This window comes from Mobula hypostoma, chromosome 3, assembly GCF_963921235.1.
Source record: "Mobula hypostoma chromosome 3, sMobHyp1.1, whole genome shotgun sequence".
Taxonomy (NCBI): Eukaryota; Metazoa; Chordata; class Chondrichthyes; order Myliobatiformes; family Myliobatidae; genus Mobula; species Mobula hypostoma.
Window position 1 is genome coordinate 53,159,775 of NC_086099.1, and position 24,354 is coordinate 53,184,128.

Sequence of the window (24,354 nt, forward strand, 5' to 3'; positions counted from 1 at the left end):
TTTCCCTCTCGTACCAGGATGTCGTGCACCCAGTCAGAGACATCCCGGATCCTGGCACCCGGGAAGCAACAAACCATGCTTGTATCCTTCTCATGTCCACAAATTCTCCTGTCTGCTCCCCTGACTATAGAGTCTCCAATGACGACAGCTCTCCTCTTCTCCGTCCCACCCTTCTGCGCGACAGGGTCAGACTCAGTGCTGGAGGCCCTGCCACAGTGGCTCACACTTGGTCAGTCATCCCCGACAACAGTATTCAGGATGGTAAACTTATTATTCAGGGGAATGGCTACAGGGGTGCTCTGCACTACCTGTCTGCTCACCTTCGCTTTCCCCCCTCTGACTGTCACCCAACGACCTGCTTCCGACAGCCTAGGTGTGACTATCTCCCTGTAGCTCTCATCTATGACTGCCGCATTCTCCCTTATGAGTCAAAGGTCAAATAAGGAGCCCAAAACTGCACACAGTACTCCAAGTGAGGTCATACCAGTGCCTTATAGAGCCTCAACATCACATCCCTGCTCCTATACTCTATTTATCTAGAAATGAATGCCAACATTGCATTCGCCTTCTTCACCGTTGGCACAGGGATGAGGCAGGACGTCTTCCACAGCACAGGAACCCTCTGGAGCCTTAGGCTTGTGTTGAAGACATGGCGAAGTACTCCTCATAGTGAAGAAGGACAAGCCAGAGAGCACTGTGAGGGTCATGTTTTTTGACTTCTCCAGTGCGTTCAGCACCATCCACCCTGCTCTGCTGGGGGAGAAGCTGACAGCGATGCAGGTGGATGCTTTCCTGGTGTCATGGATTCTTCATTACCTGACTGGCAGACCACAGTATGTGTGCTTGCAACACTGTGTGTCCGACAGAGTGATCAGCAGCACTGGGGCTCCACAGGGGACTGTCTTGTCTCCCTTTCTCTTCACTATTTACACCTCGGATTTCAACTACTGCACAGAGTCTTGTCATCTTCAGAAGTTTTCTGATGACTCTGCCATAGTTGGATGCATCAGCAAGGGAGATGAGGCTGAGTACAGGGCTACGGTAGGAAACTTTGTCACATGATGTGAGCAGAATTATCTGCAGCTTAATGTGAAAAAGACTAAGGAGCTGGTGGTAGACCTGAGGAGAGCTGAGGTACCAGTGACCCCTGTTTCCATCCAGGGAGTCAGTGTGGACATGGTGGAGGATTACAAATACCTGGGGATATGAATTGACAATAAACTGGACTGGTCAAAGAACACTGAAGCTATCTACAAGAAGGGTCAGAGCCATCTCTATTTCCTGAGGAGACTGAGGTCCTTTAACGTCTGCCGGACAATGCTGAGGATGTTCTACGAGTCTGTGGTGGCCAGTGCTATCATGTTTGCTGTTGTGTGCTGGGGCAGCAGGCTGAGGGTAGCAGACACCAACAGAATCAACAAGCTCATTCGTAAGGCCAGTGATGTTGTGGGGATGGAACTGGACTCTCTGAAGGTGGTGTCTGAAAAGAAGATGCTGTCCAAGTTGCATGCCATCTTGGACAATGTCTCCCATCCACTACATAATGTACTGGTTGGCACAGGAGTACATTCAGCCAGAGACTCATTTCACTGAGATGCAACACAGAGCGTCATAGGAAGTCATTCCTGCCTGTGGCCATCAAACTTTACAACTCTTCCCTTGGAGGGTCAGACACCCTGAGCCAACAGGCTGGTCCTGGACTTATTTTCTGGCATAATTTACATATTACTATTTAACTATTTATGAGTTTATTACTATTTATTATTTATGGTGCAACTGTAACGAAAACCAATTTCCCCCAGGATCAATAAAGTATGATTATGACTATGACCATCGACTCAACCTGGAGGTTAACCTTAAGGGTATCCTGCTCGAGGACTCCCAAGTCCCGTTGCATCTCAGAACTTTGAATTCTTTCCCCATTTAAATAATAGTCTGCCCATATATTTCTTCTACCAAAGTACATAACCATATACTTTCCAACATTGTATTTCATTTGCCACTTCTTTGTCCATTCTCCCAATCTATCCAAGACTCCCTGCAGACTCTGTTTCCTCAGCACTACCGGCCCCTCCACCTATCTTTGTGATGCAAAATACTCGTTCAGTTCCTCCGCTATCTCCTTATCTCCCATTACAATTTCTCCAACATCATTTTCTAACGGTCCTATATCTACTCTCACCTGTCTTTTACTCTTTATATACTTGAAAAAGCTTTTAGTATCCTCTTTGATATTATTTGCTAGCTTCCTTTCATAGTTCATCTTTTCCCTGTTAATAACCTTAGGTTCCTTTTGTAAACTTTTAAAAACTTCCCAATCCTCTGTCTTCCCACTAATTTTTGCTTCCTTGTATGCCCTCTCCTTTGCTTTAACTTTGTCTTTGACTTCTCTTGTCAGCCACTGTTGCATCCTTTTCCCATTTGAAAATGTCTTCTTTTTTGAAATATATCTGTCTTGCACCTTCCTCACTTCTTGCATAAACTCCAGCCACTGCTGCTCTGCTGTCCTTCCCGCTAGTGTCCCTTTCCAGTCAACTTTGGCCAGTTCCTCTCTCATGCCACTGTAATTTCCTGAAATACCAACAGGTCAGATTTCGGCTTCTCTTTCTCAAATTTCACAGTGAACTCAATCATGTTATGATCACTGCCTCCTAAGGGTTCCTTCACCTCAATCTCTCTCATCACCTCTGGTTCATTACACAATACCCAATCCAGTACAGCTGATCCCCTAGTGGGCTCAACAACAAGCTGTTCTAAAAAGCCATCTCGCAGACATTCTACAAATTCTCTCTCTTGAGATCCAGTGCCGACCTGATTTTCCCAATCCACTCAAATGTTAAAATCCCCCACAATTATCATAACACTTCCCCTCTGACAAGCCTTTTCTATTTCCCGTTGTAATTTGTAGTCCACATCACTGCAGCTGTTAGAAGGCCTGTATATAACTGCCATCAGGGTCCTTTTACCCCTGCGATTTCTTAGCTCAACCCATAAAGATTCTGCACCTTCCGATCCTATGTCACCTCTTTCTAATGATTTCATATCATTTCTTACCAATAAAGCCACGCCACCCCCTCTGTCTACCTGCCTATCCTTCTGATACACCGTGTATCCTTGGATGTTCAGCTCCCAGAGACATGCATCCTTTAGCCACGTCTCAGTGATGGCCACAATATCATACCTGCCAATCTGTAGCTGTACGACAAGATCATCCACCTTATTCCTTATGCTGTGTGCAGTTAAGTATACTGCCTTAAGTCCAGTATTTGGTACTTTTTTCTTTGATTACACTGCAACTCATCCCAATGGCTGCAAATTTGCCCCATCACTTGCCTGTCCTTCCTGACATCTTTACTGCTCACTATCTTAGATTTAGTTCTGTTTTCCCCCTTCTCTGCTCTATCATTCCAGTTCCCATCCCCCTGTCAAATTAGTTTAAACCCTCCCTAACAGCTCTATTAAACCTTCCCGCCAGGATATTGGTCCCCTTCAGGTTCAGGTGTAACCCGTCCTTTTTGAACAGGTCATACTTCCCCCAGAGGAGATCCCAGTGATCCAAGAATCTGAAGCCCTGCCCCCTGCACCAGTCTCTCAGCCACGCATTCATCTGCCTGATCCTACTATTCTTGCCCTTGCTAGCACGTGGCACAAGTAGCAATCCTGAGATTACTACCCTGGAGGTCCTGCTTCTCAGCTTCCTTCCTAACTCCCGGAAATCTCTCTTCAGAATAAGTTAGAACTTTAAAAAATTAGCAGGGATGTCAAAGACAAGGGTGAAATTGCAATTTTGATGAATTATTTGTTGATGGAAAAAGACAGAAAATGTTTTAAAAGTTGTTGCTGGAGCTGGGGGTTGGATTGCAGTGCAGGATTTGCAGAAAATATGACAATGGATTGAATTCCTGCCACTCCTAGTGAATTGCAGGCTGCAATGTGTGGTAATTCAGCTAAGGAGACAATAAAGTTCAAAGTGGGGTGATGCAGATTGTAAAGCTGTAGAGGACAAGTCCAGAAAAGGATCAAGGCAGGGAAGGATCAGTTAACGTCAGCAAGGGCAGGGGGCAATAAGTAGAAGTGATTTAACTGGATAGAATCCCAGAATGAGTGGTAATTTTAACCCTCTTTACTCCTTGCAGTTGTCCAGAGGTAAAATTAATCAAGCTCTAGGACATTTCTCATATCCCTTATTTCACTTCTTCACTGTCTCACATACACCCAAATTTTGCTCTATGTGCAGTTTTGCTGTGTAACCTCACAGCACGTCCCATACTGTCATGATCCTAGATTCGGTGTTCAAAATATAAACATCATACTAAACTAAAACATTTAATCAGTGTTCTTTAACTAAATGCTCCCAGCTATTTTTTTTTGCAAAGAGGATGGTGTTAATCTTGACAAGTAAACCAAAAGAGGAAGATTGTGCAACACGGAGAAAAATCATTTGCACTGATTCAGATGGAAATAAAAATCTATTTATCAGGAGCCAATCTCCGTCATCCAGTACTGTATCTAATCAAATAAACATTTTGTTTATTTCTGGCCTGCAATTTGACTGGTCCTAGACAATCAACATCAGCTGACTATCTGATCTTCTAACTCTTCGACATCCATTGTTTTTGCTTGTGAATCCTCCAATACTGTTTTTCTCAGTTTTTTCATATTGTCCTCAGAGAACAGGATTACTTTCATTTAAACATTGAGAAGACATAAACTGCTGTCAGTAACTTGTATTCTTGACATTAATTCCATTCCCTGCCCCTTAACTTAGTTGGAATGTCACAATCTGTTCAAACTTCCAAATCCAGCTGCATATGCTTCCTTTGCAGAGAAGTGCTCCCCCATCACATTAGCATTATGACTTGAGTCCCAGCTCATATGCTGTTGAAACTCTTTGAAATCTCCATTACTGAATACTTTGTTATTCCCATCCTGCATGCTTTGTGAGCCTCAGTTTATACTAAACCTACCTTAAACGACACTGTCTCAATCAGCTATTACACGTGACCAAGGAACCAAATTAGCACACAGTACTACAGGTTTTCAAATCTATCAAAAGATAATTATCATGTTAAACCTCTATTATGTACTTCTCACTCCATATCTCCGTAACAAGATCATTTCTTACAAACCATTCTTACAATTTCTTATTATGCAGTGTTATTGTGTTTGCTGACCACGAAGTTCTAAACTCAGATGAAGACCTTAAACCCTATCCAATATATTATAAACAACCAGGAGTACTCTCACTAAGGGGAGGTTATATTGTAACTACCCTGTCTGCAAAAACTAGTTCACTTCCCCGTTTGTCCTCCATGGAAAATTTAGCTTCCAGTACCCACACCTCCCCCCTCACTACCGCAACACCTGCCCCTACACCTCCTCCCTCACTACCATTCAGACCCCAAGCAGTCCTTCCAGGTGAGGCGACACTTCACCTTCTGAGTCTGTTGGGGTTATATACTGTGATAGATGCTCCCCGTGTGGCCTCTTGTATATCAGTGAGACCCAACGTAGACTGGGAAACCATTTCAACAAGCATCTATGCTCCGTCCACCAGAACAAGCAGGATCTCTTAGTAGCCACCCATTTTAATTCCGCTTCCCATTCCCATACCGATATGTCCATCCATGACCTACTCCACTGTCGGGATAAGGCCACACTTAGGTTAAGACCATAAGACCATAAGATATAGGAGTAGAATAGGCCATTTGGCCCATCAAATCTGCACCAACATTCAATCATGGCTGATCCAATTCTTTCAGTCATCCCCACTCCCCTGCCTTCTTCCCATACCCTTTGATACCTTGGCTAATCAAGAACCTATCTATTTCTGCTTTAAATACACCCAATGACTTGGCCTCCACAGCCACTTCTGGCAACAAATTCCAGATTTACCACCCTCTTACTAAAGTAATTTCTCCGCATCTGTTTTAAAAGGACGTCCTTCAATCCTGAAGTTGTGCCCTCTTGTCTTAGACTCCCCTACCATGGGAAATAACTTCGCCATATCTAATCTGTTCAGGCCTTTTAACATTCGGAATGTTTCTATGAGATCCCCCCTCATTCTCCTGAACTCCAGGGAATACAACCCAAGAGCTGCCAGATGTTCCTCATATGGTGACCCTTTCATTCCTGGAATCATTCTCCTGAATCTTCTCTGAACCCTTTCCAATGTCAGTATATCCTTTCTAAAATAAGGAGCCCAAAACCGCACACAATACTCCAAGTGTGGTCTCACGAGTGCCTTATCGAGCCTCAATATCACATCCCTGTTCTTATATGCTATACCTCTAGAAATGGATGCCAATATTGCATTTGCCTTCTTCACTACCGACTCAACCTGGAGGCTAACCTTTAGGGTATCCTGCAAAAGGACTCCCAAGTCCCTTTGCATCTCTGCATTTTGAATTCTCTCCCCAACTAAATAATGGTATGCCCATTTATTTCTTCTACCAAAGTGCATGACCATACACTTTCCAACATTGTATTTCATTTGCCACTTCTTTGCCCATTCCCCAAAACTATCTAAGTCTCTCTGCAGGCACTCTGTTTCCTCAACACTACCAACTCCTCCACGTATCTTTGCATCATCAGCAAACTTAGCCACAAATCCATTAAAGTTAGAGGAACAACACTTTATATTTAATTTGGGGTGCCTCCAACCTGATGGCATGAACATCAATTTCTCAAACTTCCAGTAATGCCTCCCCCCCATTTCCCGTCCCCTTGTCCCACCCATCGCCTCCCTCTAGTGCTCCTCCCCCCTTTCTTCCTTTTTTCCATGGCCTTCTGTCTTTTTCACTCATCAACTTCCTAGCACTTTGCTTCATCCCTCCCCCTCCAAGTTTCACCTATCGCCCAGTGTTTCTCTCCCCCTTTTCCCACCTTTCAAATCTACTCCTCAGCTTATTTTCTCTAATCCTGCCAAAGGGTTTCAGCCCAAAACTTCGACTGTACTTTTTTCCACAGATGCTGCCTGGCCTGTTGAATTTCTCCAACATTTTTTGTGTGTTGCTCGGATTTCCAGCATTTGCAGATCTTCTCTTGTTTGTGATTTGCCCTCTATTTGTGCAGTGGGTTCCCCTTCCCTATCAAAGAGAAGATATGCCCAGCTAAAAAAGGCAGGTTAAGCACAGTTCGTTTATTTTCAGTGACAAGCATTGTCTGTTTTAAAACAAATCAAATGGAATAAACTGTTGTCTTATACTGCAGCTCTTTAGAAGTCAGTCCAGATACTGTGACCCAACATCCTGCGTTCTATAGATAGTACATCTATTTGCAAAACTGTCCTGTTCCTTTTAACTACAAACCAATAACATTAAAAACTGAAGACTGGTTCACATTTATAACCAGATGCTAAACAAAGAGTATTGGTTGGAAGTTTAACTTATTTGAAAACAATACTTAGATCTTTAGAAGTGTCAGCTGCTATGTTTAGAAAGCTGAGCTTGGCAATAAACAAGGCCACCTTGCCCAAGACAGTAAATATCCATCACAATACCAATTCTCTATTGCCTCCAGTGATAGATCTATCTTCTCATGCCAGGAGAGAGTTGGGGGCGGGATTGGAATTTTATTTTAGGGACCCAGTGTTTCAATATATATTGATAATGTATTCAACTTTCATTAGCTACAACAAGACAAACAAACTTGGGGTTAAGCAACAACTTTCACCTCTTTGTTTTTGGTTGTAGTTCCTATGAGATTTTTGCATATCCACCTCCTTTAGTATATCACTGATAACCATGTCTTTAGGTAACTCATCCCATGTTCTGGAATGGTTGGTCTTAGGCCATGTAAAATTATTTGGAACTTAGTGATCCTTACAAATTACTGTAGGAACATATTTTTGTTATAAACACAGCAAAGCAGTTTTTCATCTGGAGTCCAGATTGATAAATTGGCAAATGTTTTATTCTCAAGTTTTGAAGAAAGTAATTTCACAACATCAGCTGCCTCAACTAAATTTCATCCCTTCCTGCTCTGATACTCCCATCCTCACCCCCACTTCCACCCCTAGGGTGAACAGCAATAGAATTCCCTTGTCCTTGGCCTTTGACCACACCTGTTTCCAAATTCAGCATGTCATCTTCCCACCAGGTTTGGCATATTCCCACCATCAGTCATAGTTTCCCCTCAATATCCCCCAACCTTTCTGCTTTCAGCAGGGACCACTCCTTTTGATGGGAAGGGATGGGTAGACCACTCTGTTGTCAGCTCATTCTTCTCCATACACCTGTCCCTCCTCCCTGTTCCAGGCGTTTTCCCTTGCACCCAGAGCAGGTGTAACATTTGTCCACCACCCCCAACTCACCACTGTCCAAGAACGTAATGTGGAACGCCATGGTAGCATAACATGGTAGCTCAGGGCATTGGAGTTTGGAGTTTAATTCTGGCGCCGTCTGAACGAGTTTGCACATTCTCCTGGTGATTGTGTGGTTTTCCTCTGTCTGCACCGGTCTCCTCCCACAGTCTAAAGACTTACTGGTTAGTATGTTAATTGGTCATTGTAAATTATCCCATGATTGGACTAATGTTAAATAGATGGGTTTCTGGGTGGCACAGCTTTTTCTCTCCAACAATAACCTCTTCTACATTGGCGGACTAAAGGATAAATGAGGCAAACACTATGTGGAGCACCACCTCCCTGTTTGTAATAGCCATCTCAAGTTTCCAATTGCAAACACGAGGAATTCTGCAGATGCTGGAAATTCAAGCAACACACATCAAAGTTGCTGGTGAATGCAGCAGGACGAAGGGTCTCGGCCCGAAACGTCAACTGTACCTCTTCCTAGAGATACTGCCTGGCCTGCTGTGTTCATCAGCAACTTTGATGTGTGTTTCCAATTGCAAGTCATTTTAACTTTCCGTGCCACTCCCACACTGACCTGTCTATCCTTGGCCTTCTCTATTACTATGCACAGACCAAATACAAATTGAAAGAACAACTTAGATATCTTACAACCAACGATATGAACATCAAGTTTTTCAATTTCTGTTAACTCATAGCTCTAGTGCTCTTCTTACACAGAAACCCTCTTATCAAACACCCCCACCTCCCTCTTTGTTCCATTTGTCCATTATCACCTCCTTGTCGGGCTCCATCTAGCACCGACCAGCCTCTGCCGTAATCCCCAATGTCACCCTCCCCACCCCCTAGATTCCATCTATCAGAGTTTAATTCTGGCACCATCTAAAGGAGTTTGCGCATTCTCCCTGTGATTGCGTAGGTTTCCTTTGTGAGCTCTGGTTTCCTCCCACAGCCTAAAGACTTAACGGTTAGGATGTTAATTGGTCATTGTAAATTAATCTTTGCAGATTATTATTTAAATGGTAAAAAAACTGCAGCAAGCTGCTGTGCAGAGGGACTTGGGAGAACTTGTGCATGAATCACAAAAGGTTGGTCTGCAGGTGCAGCAGGCTGTCAAGAAGGCAAATGGAACGTTGACCTTTTAAGAGCAGGGAGGTTATGCCGCAACCATACAGGGTACTGGCGAAAGTGCACTTGGAGTACTGCGTGCAGTTCTGGTCTCCTTACTTGAAGAAGAATATATTAGCTTTGGAGGTGGTGCAGAGGAGGTTCACCAGGTTGATTCCAGCGATGAAGGGGTTACACTATGAGGAGAGATTGAGTCGCCTGGGATTGTACTCACTGGAATTCAGAAGAATGAGAGGAGATCTTATAGAAACATATAAAATTATGAAAGGGGTAGATAAGATAGAGGCAGGCATGTTGTTTCCACTGATAGGTGAGACTAGAACTAGAGGACGTAGCCTCAAGATTCGGGGGAGTAGATTTAGGACAGAGATAAGGAGAAACTGCTTTTCCCAGAGAGTGGTGAATCTGTGGAATTCTCTGCCCAATAAAGTGGCTACCTCAGGAAATATATTTAAGAGAAGGTTGGATAGATTTTTGCACAGTAGGGGAATTAAGGGTTTGGGGAAAAGGCAGGCAGGTGGAGATGAGTCCATGGCCAGATCAGCCATGATATTATTGAATGGTCAAGCACGCTCGTTGGGGCAGATGGCCTACTCCTGCTCCTATTATTTATGTACTTATCCATTATCTGCTCCCTATCACCTACCAGGTTTTGCCATCCGCCCCCCTCCCCTCCCCGTCATGCTATAAACTGTTCTCCATCATTCCTGATGCTGGGTCTCAAACCAACATTTTATTTTATACTTTTTGTCTCCACAGATGCTGCATGAATGTGCGAGTCCTTCCAATGTTCTGTTTGTTCCTCCCAACCTTCTTCCCATAAGGATTTCATTTCATTCTTCCTAATACTCTACCTCCATTATATCTACCCTGATGAGATCTTCCACAGAGGTATTTCTGAAAGTCTTCCTTTTTCTTTACTGGTTACCTCCCCTCTATCATAATTGTCACAGCTCACTACCATATCTCCTCTATTAGCCTCACAAACTAACCCATTGTGATCTTGCACTTTATCATCTACCTCCACTGCACTTTTTTGCTAGCTTTTATACTTTGTTCTTCTTTATTTTACCTTATTCTAGCTCAATGCACTGTGTAATGATCTGTATAAACAGTTTTCCAAGACAAGCTTTTCACTGTATCTTGGTACAGGTGACAATAATAAATCTATACCAATCTCCTCCCTAACAGATGAAAGGTTCTTCACCTTCCACCTCATCAATAGATCACCCTTTGCAATTCCCATCATCCTTAATGAATTCTCAGCACTAGATACAGTACTTCCTGCCTTCTCCCCCCGCCCCGCATCACTTCAAAGGAACTGCTCTCTCCGCAACTTCCTGGTTTGTTTATCCATCTCCACCTTGCAACCACAAAAGATATAACTCATGCTTTTTCACCCTTTCCTTTGCCACTATCCTTGCATCCAAGCAGTTCTTCCAGATGAAGCAGTAATTCACCAGCACCTCTGCCTATTTAGCGTATTCCATTCAGTGTTTATCTTGTGGTCTCCTTTACACAGAAGAAGCTGAAGTTGGATTCCTATCTGCTCTGCTAAATAGTCTGCGGGGGTGATCCTGAAATTCTTTTTTCCCTTTCTCTTTAATTCCTCATCCCTGTTCCACTCTAAACTTCCAGTTGGTTGCTCCTGCACTCTACCAACACAGATCAAGGTAAACTTGAAAAATGGAAGAGCATTTTCCTTCTTGGCCACAATATTGATTCAATTTCACATGACATGCCTTTCCTTCTTGTATTACAACTGATTTGTTACACTGTAAGGGTATCCATCTATAATATTAACACCAGCTTTTTTCACTGATCCGCCGGTTATTTCGAGCATCCTCTTTTAGCTTTCATATTTCAGGTCTGACCTGCATTTCACAGCTTTATCGTGCGGTTTTGTTTGTTTCCTCCCTCTATTTGCACAGAGTACTTATGCATGTGTCATGACTTCATAACCGAATGGTGTGTCTTATTAAAGGGGTGAATTCTTATACAATCAATTATATTGGGCTTTATATTTGCAATTAATTTAGATCATTTTGTAGAGATCTGTTTTCACTTTGACAAGAAAACAATCTTTTCCTGTTGTTCAGTGTCGAAAAAGCCAAATTAAATCCACTGTGATTCAATGTTGTAAAACAATAAAACATGAAAATTTCCAATGGGGGCGGGGTGAATACTTTTTATAGGCATTGTATATTTAAGACACAGATAGATTTTTTTGCATGGTAGCGGAATCAAGGGTAATAGGGATAAAGCAAGTAGGTTGGATGTCTTGGCTGAATCAGCTATGGTGTTACTGAATGGCAATACAGGCTTAACTGGCCAGATGCCTACTCCTGCTCCTATTTCTTATGTTTTTTCTCTCTCTCTAACGGGCTTTTATTATCTATTAGCCAAACATCTCCATAAACATTGGGAGATGTTTGGCTAGTGTGCCTCTGCCTGTCACAGATATTCCCATTGTCCTATTCATTCCCTCACCGTCTTAAAACTGACATATTTTCTCTGTTTCCTGCTTATGATGAAAGAGTCATTAATCTGAAACCTTAACTCTATTTCTCTTACAAAAGATACGACCTGACCAGTTGATTGTTTCTTAGTTTCTGTTTTTAATTCAGTTTTCCTGCATCTGCAGTTCTTTGATTATATTTAAATCTTCCTGGATATCATCTCCAACTGGACAGAAATTACAACCAAATAAACAGGAAATGAAAAGGATTAAACAGTTAGTTGATGTTGCCAATTTATTAGTCCATGAACATTCACTGTGAAGTACAGAGTAAACAATGTCTGGAAATGGCTCTGGTGCTGCAAATAATTGTGGTCAGGGATCAGTGGAATTTGGATTCCCCTCCCAAAGCACCAAGTCATTGCCATTTCTCTGCCTGCTATTAGTTTGTAAACAAGAGATGAGTGGATCATACCTGTATTACATGGGTTCTGGGATATTCAGTCTATCGGGGCAAATATCTCAATTTTAACTGGCTTATTTCCTGAAAGCAATTATTTGCAGATTGAGCAAATCCCTGGAGTTGTTCCACTTCCACAAAAGTGAAACTGGAGCTCCTTTCTAGTTATGGAAAGTACTTTTTAAATTTAATGATATGTCAGAGATCTGCATCATATTCCGATACACTTTACTTTCTGATCCCATTGGATTCTCGACACAGCTATTTCACTCACAATATTTTATTTGATTGAATTTACTTATTGTGCTCTTAATCTTATCAGGACAGCAATTTTTACTTTGAGATTGGAAAATAACATGTGGGTGTGCCTCTACTATTGCTTCCAGTTGGCAAAAATAAATGAAATAAAGGCCCTTCACCAATGGTTCATTAAGTTTATTCATTTTTGCTAAGATGAACTTCACTCATTTCTCCAGAATTCAGCATCTAGACTCTCTTGTGACTTCACAAATTACAAAGTTGTCTGATTTGTTTTTGATACCATGCTGCTTTAGTTCATTCCAACTGAGACAATGATCGTCATGCAACTATTGGTCTTTGCCACCCATGGAGAGAAAAACTGGTAATGTTTACTGCTCCAGGTTGTTGTTAAACAGTCTCCGCTGAACGTGAGTGCAGAACTGAAGAGTGGAAAGTTGGAATCAGCAATAGTGTTCCCTGCAGTCATTGTGAAATCGTTGCTACCTGGCTGAGGTAAAAAAGGCGTAATTCTGAATCAGAATTAAATTTATTATCACTCACTTAGTTGACATGAATTTTTTTGTTTTGCTGTGGCACTATAGTGGGGGGGGGCATGGCTCAGTAATGTAGTGGTTAGCGCAACATTTTACCATACCAGCGATATGGGTTCATTTCCCGCCACTGCCTATAAGGAGCTTATACATTCTCCCAATGACCAGGTGCTCCAGATTCCTTGCACAGTCCAAAGTCGTACCAGTTGGCAGGTTAATTTGTCATTGTAAATTGTCCTGTTCTTTGGCTAGGATTAAATCAGAAATTGTTGGGTGGCTCGGCTGAAAGGGCAGGAAGGGCCTATTTCATGTTGCATCCCAGTAAAATAAATAAAATTACTGTAAATTACAAAAAGACATAAATAGTGGATTAATGAGACAGTTTTCATGGGTTCATGGACCATTAAGAAACCTGATGACAGAGAGAAAGGAGTTGTTTCTGAATCAATGAGTGTGGGTTTTTGGGCTCACATAACTCCTCCACGATGTTAGTAACCAAAGCAGAGGGTGTCCTGGATGATGAGGGCACTTAGTGATGGATGTCACCTTCGTGAAGACGTCCTTGATGGTGTGGCTGGTTGTGCCATTGATGGATCTGGTTGTATCTACAAAGCACAGCAGCACCTTATAATCCTGTGCATTGGAGCCTCCATACCAGGCTGTGATGAAACCAGTCAGAATGCATCTATAGGAAGTTGTAAGAGTCTTTGGTGACGTACCAAATCTCAAAATGCTAATGAAGTAGAGCTGCTGGTGTGCCTTCTTCATGATTTCATCAATGTGTTCGGCCCAAGATAGATTCTCCAAGATGTTGACATCCAGAAACTTGAAGGTGTTCACCCTTTCCACCACTAATCCCTCAATGAGGACTGTTGTGTGTACTCCTAAGTTCTCCTTTCTGAAGTCCACAATTGATTCCTTGGTCTTGCTGACATTATGCACTAGGTTGTTGTTGCAACACTACTCAGCCAATTGATTTATCTTACTCCTATACACCTCCTAGTTGCCAACTGAGATTCCACCAACAACAGTGGTGTCACCTGCAGATTTATAACTTGCACTTGAGCTGCGATGAGCCACATAGCCATGAGTGTAGAACGAGTACAGCAGTGGGCTAAGCATGCCTGTACTGATCCATTCTGATTGTGCTCTCTCTAAAAGGACGTCAATGATCCAGTTGCCCAGGAAGGGACAGAGGATCAGATTTTGAAGCTTGATGATTAGTACTAAGGGAATGAAGGACTGTTTTGCAATTAGGTGTTCCAAAGGATTGACATTGTGCCTGCTATAGACCAGTTGTGCAAGAAGGCCAGTTCCAGGTCCTTGCTTAGACAGTTGTTACTTCTGTCCATTACCAACCTCTCGAAGCAGTACATAATGGCAGATGTGAACGCTACCCACCAAGAATCACAAAGGCAGCACTCTGTCTCTTGTTGGGAACTGGTATGACTGCTGCCCCCTCGAAGCAGGTGGGAACCTCACACCACACCAGGGAGAGGTTGAAAATGTCATTTAACACTCCAGCCAGCAGATTGGCACAGGTTTTCAGTACCTGGCCAGATGAATTACAGAGGTGTGCCACTTTTGTGAGGGTTCAACTTCTTGAAGGATATAATGACATTGGCCCCTGAGACGGACACCAGAGGGTCCCAGAAGCTAGGGGGATTCTCTCATTTAAGTTATGCATAAGTAAGAATTGGAATTTCTAGTGCCAGCAGAAGAGGTAAATTGGGAAAGGAAATAAACTTTTATTCTGAAATAAAAATGGAATTTTGACACAGTATAATTGTTCTTCAATTTTACACATTTTAGGGGATTAGGAGTTAGTAGTTCTATAATTGCCGATGAAGTAATTTAAATGAACAATGAAATGTTTGTGCATGTAAGTTTGCATGTGTTTTTCTTTCTTCTAATTAACCATCAAAGTAATAAAGAATGAAGTGTAAACACAGTGACCATGTTTGACATGACAAAGGAAAATAAGAACAAGATAATTCACTACAGCTGGAGTGGCTCTCATCATGTTCAGTTATTAAATGTTTTTTTCTGGTTACAGAGTCATTGTCTCATATGACTCATAGAGTCATAGAACTATGCAGCACAGAAAGCAGCCCAACTCCTCTATGCAGATCAAGTTGCCTTGCTGAGCTGGTCCCATTTGCCTGCATTTGGCCCATATCTCCCCTTTCCAGTCCATGTACCATTCAAAGTGTCTTTTAAATATCAGACTTGTACCCATTGCTATAACTTCCTCTGGCAACTAGTTCCATATACACATCACCCTCTGTGTGAAAATCTTATCCCTCAGATCTCTTTTAAACCTTTCCCTTCTCACTTTAAATCTACGCCCTCTGGTTTGGTATTTCCCTTCCCTGAGGAAAAGACTGTTGCTATTCACCTTATCTATGCCACTAGTGATTTTGTAAACCTCTATAAGGTCACCCCTCGGCCTCCTACACATTTCCAAAAAGATCCCAGTCCGAAATGTTGACTGTTTATTTCCCTCCATGGATGCTGCCTGACCTGCTGAGTTGCTCCAGCATTTTGTCTGGCTTGCTTAAATCCTAGCATATCCAGCCTCTCCTTATTTCAACACCCCCTTCCCCTCCATTCCTAGTACTATCCTCATGGATCTTTTCCTTTTCACCCATTCTAGTTCAATGACTTCCTTCCGAAAGCAGGCAGACCAGAATTGTACATAGTACTCCAAATGTTGCCTTACCAAGTTCTCGTACTGAGTGTTGTGAATATGGAATCTGGTTTTCTAGATAATAACTTCAGGAGGAATAATATTGTGGGAATATGGACAGCGTAAGGAACTTCACTGGAATGAATAGAGAAAGATCTTTTTTAAATCTCCCTGATAAAAGATTTTCTGACTTCTTATTTTATACCAAAGTATGTGTTCAAAGGTTCCTTCTCATTGTCAATCAGGGAAAGTAAAATGATCGCATGATATATCTAACAAAGGGATCACTGACTACCAACTCTTGAGCTGGATGTAAATTGGCAAAATTCCCAGTTCTTGATGCCAGGCCTGGAACCTGAATACATTTCAAAATCTGATTACTAATGAGGACTTAAGATGCAACCAATATCATGTTTTAAAGCTGCGTCTAAGCAAGGTGATAGAGAGACAACACGAAAAGAAGCCTCAATCATAATAATTAATTGCAACCAAATGGAATTGGAATCATTGTATCTTAATCAACCTTTTGACTTCAAGAATCATTTCATTCAGAACTCATTTCTAACAGTAATTGATTTCTCCACAAGAAAATATTCCTTTTGATTGTTATTTTTTCAATTTACTGGATAAATATTTTATTTCAAAAAGCTTTCACCAGTATCTATGTCACAGTTTTAGCCCTCACATTCTGTGAAAATTTAAGATTTGTGCAGTTTCAATTACTGCTTTTCTTTTATATCTTGTGTCAAATGTTTTAATTTCCTTCTCAATATGAGACCATAAGACTGAAATTACAATCCCAGTTTACATTAGATTTAACAGGTTATTCTTTTTTTTATTTTGTCATTTATTCAATTGAACTTTAAAATATATCTAACTGAAAACATGCCAACTAAGAAAAGCATACTTTTGTTTAACGTCGAGTTAAGATAGAAGCAAGAGCTTAGTGTAAAGAGTTAAGCCCCAATGGAGAAGGATGTTGTACAGGAAAATATTCAGTGATTTGATCCTGATGGGTGTCCCAACAGAGTGCATGAAAGGGGATTATTGCAATGCATCCCCTTCATTCACCTATCAGCAATCTTATCAGTCAGGACTTGTACCAAACTTCAAAGGGCCCACCACACTCCCATACCTTCACCTCTTCAGGACTTACATCTACATCTCGTTGCCAAGTAAAATTTAAGCATCCAATGAATATTTTCTTCATTGGAAAGGTTCAAATTTGACAGATGAATCACTCAACAATACCAGAATGGATACATTAACACCTTTTGCATCAGAGTAGAATATAGCAGAAAATCAGCCGAGTGACTCCAAATGGCAGGAAGCAATTTTAGTTTTTATTATCTGAAAGACTAAAGGAGAAATGGCGAAAAGGTCCTTAGCCAGTACTTATGCTGAATTGACATTACTTATCACACTTTTTCACACATTCCTGTTTGCACAACACTGTTACAGCACTGGTGTTCAATTCCCAATCACTGCCTGTCAGAAGTTTTGTAAGTTCTCCCTGTGTCCACTGGGTGCTCTAGTTTCCACCCACATTCCAAAGATGTATGGTTAGGGTTAGAGAGTTTGACATTGGAAATGTGGTGACACTTGTGGGCTGCCTAATTCTTGCTGATTTGACTTGACACAAACAACACATTTTACTGTATGTTTTGAAGTTTTGGTGTACGTGACAAATAAAACTAATCTTTTCTCTTCTGTGGATCTGTGGAATGCTCTGCCTCAGAAGGCAGTGGAGGCCAATCCTCTGGATTCTTTCAAGAAAGAGTTAGATAGAGCTCTTAATGATAGCGGAGTCAAGGGATATGGGGAGAAGGCAGGAACGGGATACTGATTGTGGATGATCAGCCATGATCACAGTGAATGGTGGTGCTGGCTCGAAGGGCCGAATGGCCTACTCCTGCGCCTATTGTCTATTGTCTATTCATCCCTATCCCACAGTGTGTTGTGATGACACGATATAGATGGTATATACCTCTTACTTCGGTTATTCCCTTCACCATAACCCAATTATTACCTCTTTCTCCTTTCACATAGACAAGAACACCATCTGGTCAAGCAGTACAAATGGACAATAACAAACCTGAGATCCCCTTCAGTCAAAGTAAGTAAATTTATTCTCAAAATACATATATGTCACCATATACAACACTGAAATTCATTCTCCTGTGGGCATACTCAACAAATTTATAGAATAGTAACTATACCAAGATCAATGAAAGATGAACCAGAGTGCAAAGTACAATATACTGTGGAAATGTAAATATAAATAAATAGCAATCAATAACAAGAACATGAAATAATATAAAGAGTCCTTGAAAGTGGGATCATTGGTTGTAGGAACATTTCAATAACGGGGAAAGTGAGTGTAGTTATCACCTTTTCAAGAGCCTGAACGTCCAGGAGTAGTAACTGTACTTGAATCTAGTGGTATGAGTCCTGATGTTCTTTTGCCTTCTACCTGATGGCAACAGCGAGAAGAGAGCACAACCTGGGTGATGGGGATCTCTGATGACGGATGCTGCTTTCCAGTGACAGCGTTTCATATAGGTGTGCTCAATGGTTGGGAGGGCTTTACCCATGAAGTATCCACTACCTTCTGTATGATTTTCTGTTCAAAGACATTGGTGTTTCCATACCAGGCTGTGATGCAGCCAATCAGTATACCCTCCACTACACATCTATAGAAGTTTGTCAAAGTTTTAGGTGTCATACAGAATCTCTGAAGTCTCTTAAGGAAGTAGAGGCACTTACCTGATGGGTCCAGGACAGTTCCTCTGAAATAGTAACAACCAGGAATTTAAAGTTGCTGACCCTTTCCACCTCTGATCCTTCAATGAGGACTGGCTCATGGACTGCTGGCTTCCCTCTCCTGAAGTCTATAACCATTTTCCTGGATTTGCTGACATTGAGTGCGGGGTTGTTGCTGACACCACTCAGCCAAGTTTTCAATCTCCCACCTGTATGATGATTCATTACAACCTTTGATTTGGCTCACAACAATCGGTCTGGTACTTGCAACCATCAGGTTTGCAAACCATTGAGGCTGGTCTAATATCCTAGCAGGCAGGTTTAATACAGCTGTTCGGGAGGGTTTAAACTGGATGGGACTTAAGGGGGATGGGAACTGGAATGATAGGGCTGAGGAAGGGGGAGAACAGAAATAAATCAAAGAAGGCATGCAACAGAGATGATAGAAAGGACAGGCATGAGATGAGGCATAATCACAGCCAATGGGATGAGTTGCAGGGCAATAGAGGTGTGGTGCAGATAAAACAGAAAGCAACAAATACTGGACTTAAAGTGTTATATTTGAATGCATGCAGCACAAGAAATAAAATGGACGATCTTGAAATTCAGCTATGGATTGGCATGTATGACCTTGTGGCCATCTCTGAAACTTGGCTAAAGGATGGCCGCCATAGGGAGCTGAACGTCCAAGGATATACGGTGTATCGGAAAGATAGGCAGAGGGGGTGGTGTGGCTCTGTGTATAAGAAATAATATTTAATCATTAGAAAGAGATTACAAAGGATTGGAAGGTATAGAGTCTCTACAGGTTGAGTTAAGAAATAGCAAGGGTAAAAGGATTCAAATGGCAGTTGTATACAGGCCTCCAAACAGTAGCCAGGATGTGGATTACAAATTACAGCAGGAGATAGAAAAGGCGTGTCAGAAGGGCAATGCCATGATAATCATTGGGGATTTTAACATGAAAGTAGATTGGGAAAACCAGGCCAGTACTGGACCTCAAGAGAGAGAATTTGTAGAATGTATAAGCGATGAATTTTTAGAACAGCTTGTTGTTGAGCCCACTAGGAGACCGGCTGTGCTGGATTGGATGTTGTGCAATGATCCGGAGGTGATAAGAGAGCTTAAGGTTAAGAAATCCATGGGGAACAGTGATCACAATATGATCGAGTTCTCTTTGAAATTTGAGAAGGAGAAACTAAATTCCAATGTGTTGGTATTTCAGTGGAATAAAGGAAATTACAATAGCATGAGAGGGGAATTGGCCAAAGTTGATTTGAAAGGGACACCAGCAGGAAGGACAGCAGAGCAGCAATGGCTGGTGTTTCTGCGAAAAATGTGGGAAGTGCAACACAGATATATTCCAAATAAGAAGAAATTTTTGAACAGAAGAAGGACACTACCGTGGCTGACAAGTGAAGTCAGAGCCAAAGTAAAAGCAAAAGAGCAAAAACAAAAGTAAAAGCAAAAAGCAAAGCTAGTGGGAAGATAAAGGGTTGGGAAGCTTTTAAAAACTTGCAGAAGGAAACCAAGAAGGTCATTAGGAAGGAAAAGATGAATTATGAAAGGAAGTTGGCGACTAATATCAAAAAAGATACTAAAAGCTTTTTTAAGTATATAAAGGGTGAAAGAGAGTTGAGGGTAATAGAAAATGACACTGGAGATATTCTAATGAGAGATACAGGGATGACAGAGGAAATGAATGCGTATTTTGCATCAGTCTTCACAGTGGAAGACATCTGCGGTATACCAGACATTCAAGAGTGTCGGGAAAGTGAAGTATGTGCAGTGAACATTACGACTCAGAAGGTGCTCAGGATGCTTAATGGTCTGAGGGTGGATAAATCTACTGGACCTGATGGAATGCACCCTTGGGTTCTGAAGGAAGTAGCTGGAGAGATTGCGGAAACATTAACAATGATCTTACAGGAATAGGTAGATTCTGGCATTGTACCAGATGACTGGAAAATTGCGAATGTTACTCTGCTATTTAAGAAGAGTGGGAGGCAGCAGAAAGGAAACTATAGACCTGTTAGCCTGACATCAGTGGTTGGGAAGTTGTTGGAATCGATTGTTAGGGATGAGATTACAGAATACCTGGAGGCACATGACAATCCTACTGCAATTTTTTGAGGAAATTACAAGCAGGGTGGACAAAGGGGATGCAGTAGACGTGGTGTACTTGGATTTTCAGAAGGCCTCTGACAAGGTGTCGCATATGAGGCTGCTTAGCAAGATAAGAGCCCATGGAATTACTAGGAAGTTATTAGCTTGGGTGGAGCATTGTCTGATTGGCAGAAAACAGAGAGTGGGGATAAAGGGATCCTATTCTGGCTGGCTGCCGGTTACCAGTGGAGTTCCACAGGGGTTAGTGTTGGGACCACTGCTTTTTACGATGCATGTCAATGATTTAGACGATAGTATTAATGGATTTGTGGCTAAATTTGTCGATGATACAAAGATAGGTGGAGGAGCGGGTAGTTTTGAGGAAACAGAGAGCCTGCAGAGAGACTTAGATAGTTTAGGGGAATGGGCAAAGAAGTGGCAAATGAAATACAATGTTGGAAAGTATACGGTCATGCACTTTGGTGGAAGAAATAAACTGGCAGACTATTATTCAGATGGGCGTGGAATTCAAAATGCAGAGATGCAAAGGGACTTGGGAGCCCTTGTGCAGGATATCCTAAAGGTTAGCCTCCAGGCTGAGTCAGTGGTGTAGAAGGTGAATGCAATGTTGGCATTCATTTCTAGAGGTATAGAATATAAGAGTAGGGATGTGAAGTTGAGGCTCTTTAAGGTACTGGTGAGACCACACTTGGAGTATTGTGTGCAGTTTTGGGCTCCTTATTTTAGAAAGGATATACTAACATTAGAAAGGGTTCAGAGAAGATTCATGAGTATGATTCCAGGAATGAAAGGGTTACCATACGAGGAACATCTGGCAGCTCTTGGGCTGCATTCCCTGGAGTTCAGGAGAATGAGGGGGGATCTTATAGAAATATTCCGAATGTTAAAAGGCCGAACAGATTAGATACGGCAAAGTTATTTCCTATGGTAGGGGAGTCTAGGACAAGAGGGCATGACTTAAGGATTGAAGGGCGTCCATTTAAATAAACATAGAACATAGAACAGTACAACACAGTACAGGCCCTTCACCCCACAATGTTGTGCCAACCCTTAAACCCTACCTCCCACATACCCCCCCCACCTTAAATTTAGAACAGAAATGTGGAGAAATTACTTTAGTCAAAGGGTGATAAATCTGTGGAATTTGTTGCCACAGGCAGCTGTGGAGGCCAAGTCATTAGGTATATTTAAGGCAGAGATAGATAGGCTCTTGATTAGCCAAGCATCAAGGGGTATGGGGAGAAGGCAGGGGAGTGGGGATGACTGGAAGAATTGGATCAGCCCATGATTGCATGGCGGAGCAGACTCAATGGGCTGAACGGCCGACTCCTGCTCCTATATCTTATGGTCTTATGCCTTCAAAGCAGATTTACTTGCAGTGAGTCATTGGTTATTGCAGCAAAGGATGGGGATCAAGACATCCAGTGTTTATAGTCACTGAAAGACAAGATGGCACACAAGTTTAACTGTAGAGCATTCCAATGGGACCAGGGAAGAAGGATGATGAATATTCATAATTAAGGACTATGTGCATTGGAAGAAGATAACATGGAGGAGAGGGTCAGGGAAACAAGCAAGCTCAGGAATTAGTTTGAAGGCAAATTTATGGAAGCATTTAATTTGTGGTGCTGGAGATTATGCAGACAGGATTCAGAATCAGGTTTATTATCACCGGCATGTGATGTGAAATTTGCTAACCTAGCAGCAGCAGTTCAATGCAATACATAATCTAGCAGAGAGAGAAAAATAATAATAATAAATAAAATAAAACATAATAATAAATAAACAAGTAAATCAATTATGTATATTGAATAGATTTTTTAAAATGTGCAAAAACAGAAATACTGTATATTTTTTAAAAAGTGAGGTATGTGTCCAAAGATTCAATGTCCATTTAGGAATCGGATGGCAGAGGGGAAGAAGCTGTTCCTGAATCACTGAGTGTGTGCCTTCAGGCTTCTGTACCTCCTACCTGATGGTGAGAAAAGGGCATGCCCTGGGTGCTGGGCGTCCTTAATAATGGACAAGCAACACACATAAAAGTTGCTGGTGAACACAGCAGGCCAGGCAGCATCTCTAGGAAGAGGTGCAGTCGACGTTTCAGGCCGAGACCCTTCGTCAGGACGCTGCCTTTCTAAGACACCGCTCCCTGAAGATGTCCTGGGTACTTTGTAGGCTAGTACCCAAGATGGAGCTGACTAGATTTACAACCTTCTGCAGCTTCTTTCGGTCCTGTGCAGTAGCCCCTCCATACCAGACAGTGATGCAGCCTGTCAGAATGCTCTCCACGGTACAACTATAGAAGTTTTTGAGTGTATTTGTTGCCATGCCAAATCTCTTTAAACTCCTAATAAAGTATAGATGCTGTATTGCCTTCTTTATGACTACATCAATATGTTGGGACCAGGTTAGATCCTCAGAGATCTTGACACCCAGGAACTTGAAGCTGCTCACTCTCTCCACTTCTGATCCTTCTATAAGGATTGGTATGTGCTCCTTCATCTTACCCTTCCTGAAGTCCATAATCAGCTCTTTCGTCTTCTGACGTTGAGTGCCGGGTTGTTGCTGTGGCACCATTCCACTAGTTGGCATATCTCACTCCTGTGCGCCCTCTCATCACCACCTGAGATTTTACCAACAATGGTTGTATTGTCATCAAATTTGTAGACACACACACCCCTGAGGTGTGCCAGTGTTGATCGTCAGTGAGGAGGATATGTTATCACCAATCTGCACAGATTGTGATCTTCCAGTTAGGAAGTAAAGCATCCAATTGCAGAGGGAGGTACAGAGGCCCAGGTTCTGCAACTTCTCAATAAGGGTTGTGAGAATGATGGTATTAACTGCTGAGCTATAGTCGATGAACAGCATCCTGACGTAGGTGTTTGTGTTGTCCAGGTGGTCTAAAGCCGTGTGGAGAGCCATTGAGATTGCGTCAGCCATTGAACTATTGTGACAAAAGACAAATTGCAATGGGTCCAGGTCCTTGCTGAGTCTAGTCATAACCAACCTCTCAAAGCATTTCATCACTGTTGATGTGAGTGCTGCCAGGTGACAGTTATTTAGGCAGCCTACATTATTCTCCTTATGCACTGGTATAATTGTTGCCTTTTTGAAGCAAGTGGGAACTTCTGCCCGTAGCAGTGAAAGGTTAAAAATGTCCTTGAATACTCCCACTAGTTGATTGGCACAGGTTTTCAGAGCCTTACCAGGTACTCCATCGGGACCGTCTGCCTTGCGAGGCTTCACTCTCTTTAAAGACAGCCTAACATCAGCCTCTGAGGCAGAGATCAGGGATCATCACAGCTGTAGTTGTGTTCTCCCTTTCAAAGTGGGCATAGAAGGCGTTGAGTTCATCTGGTAGTGAAGCATCACTGCCATTCATGCTATTGGGTTTCGCTTTGTGGGTAGTAATGTCTTGCAGACCCTGCCAGAGTTGTCGTGCATCTGATATCGCCTCCAAACTCATTCAAAATTGTCTCTTTGCCCTTGAAATAGCCCTCCGCAAATTGTACCTGGTTTTCTGGTACAGGCCTGGGTTGCCAGACTTGAATGCCACAGATCTAGCCTGCAGCAGATGACGTACCTCCTGGTTCATCCACGGCTTTTGGTTTGGGAATGTACAGT

At 42.2% G+C, this 24,354-nt stretch overlaps 1 protein-coding gene across 2 annotated transcripts in view; it reads left to right on the top strand.

Moving 5' to 3' along the window:
• fgl1 (fibrinogen-like 1) overlaps positions 1-24,354 on the top strand; it is a 102,787-nt gene that overhangs the window by 32,001 nt on the left and 46,432 nt on the right. For both annotated transcript variants that reach the window (XM_063043040.1, XM_063043041.1), the window contains exon 3: positions 17,887-17,953. The gene's annotated coding sequence lies outside the window, so the exon portion shown is untranslated. The remainder of the gene's footprint in view (positions 1-17,886; positions 17,954-24,354) is intronic.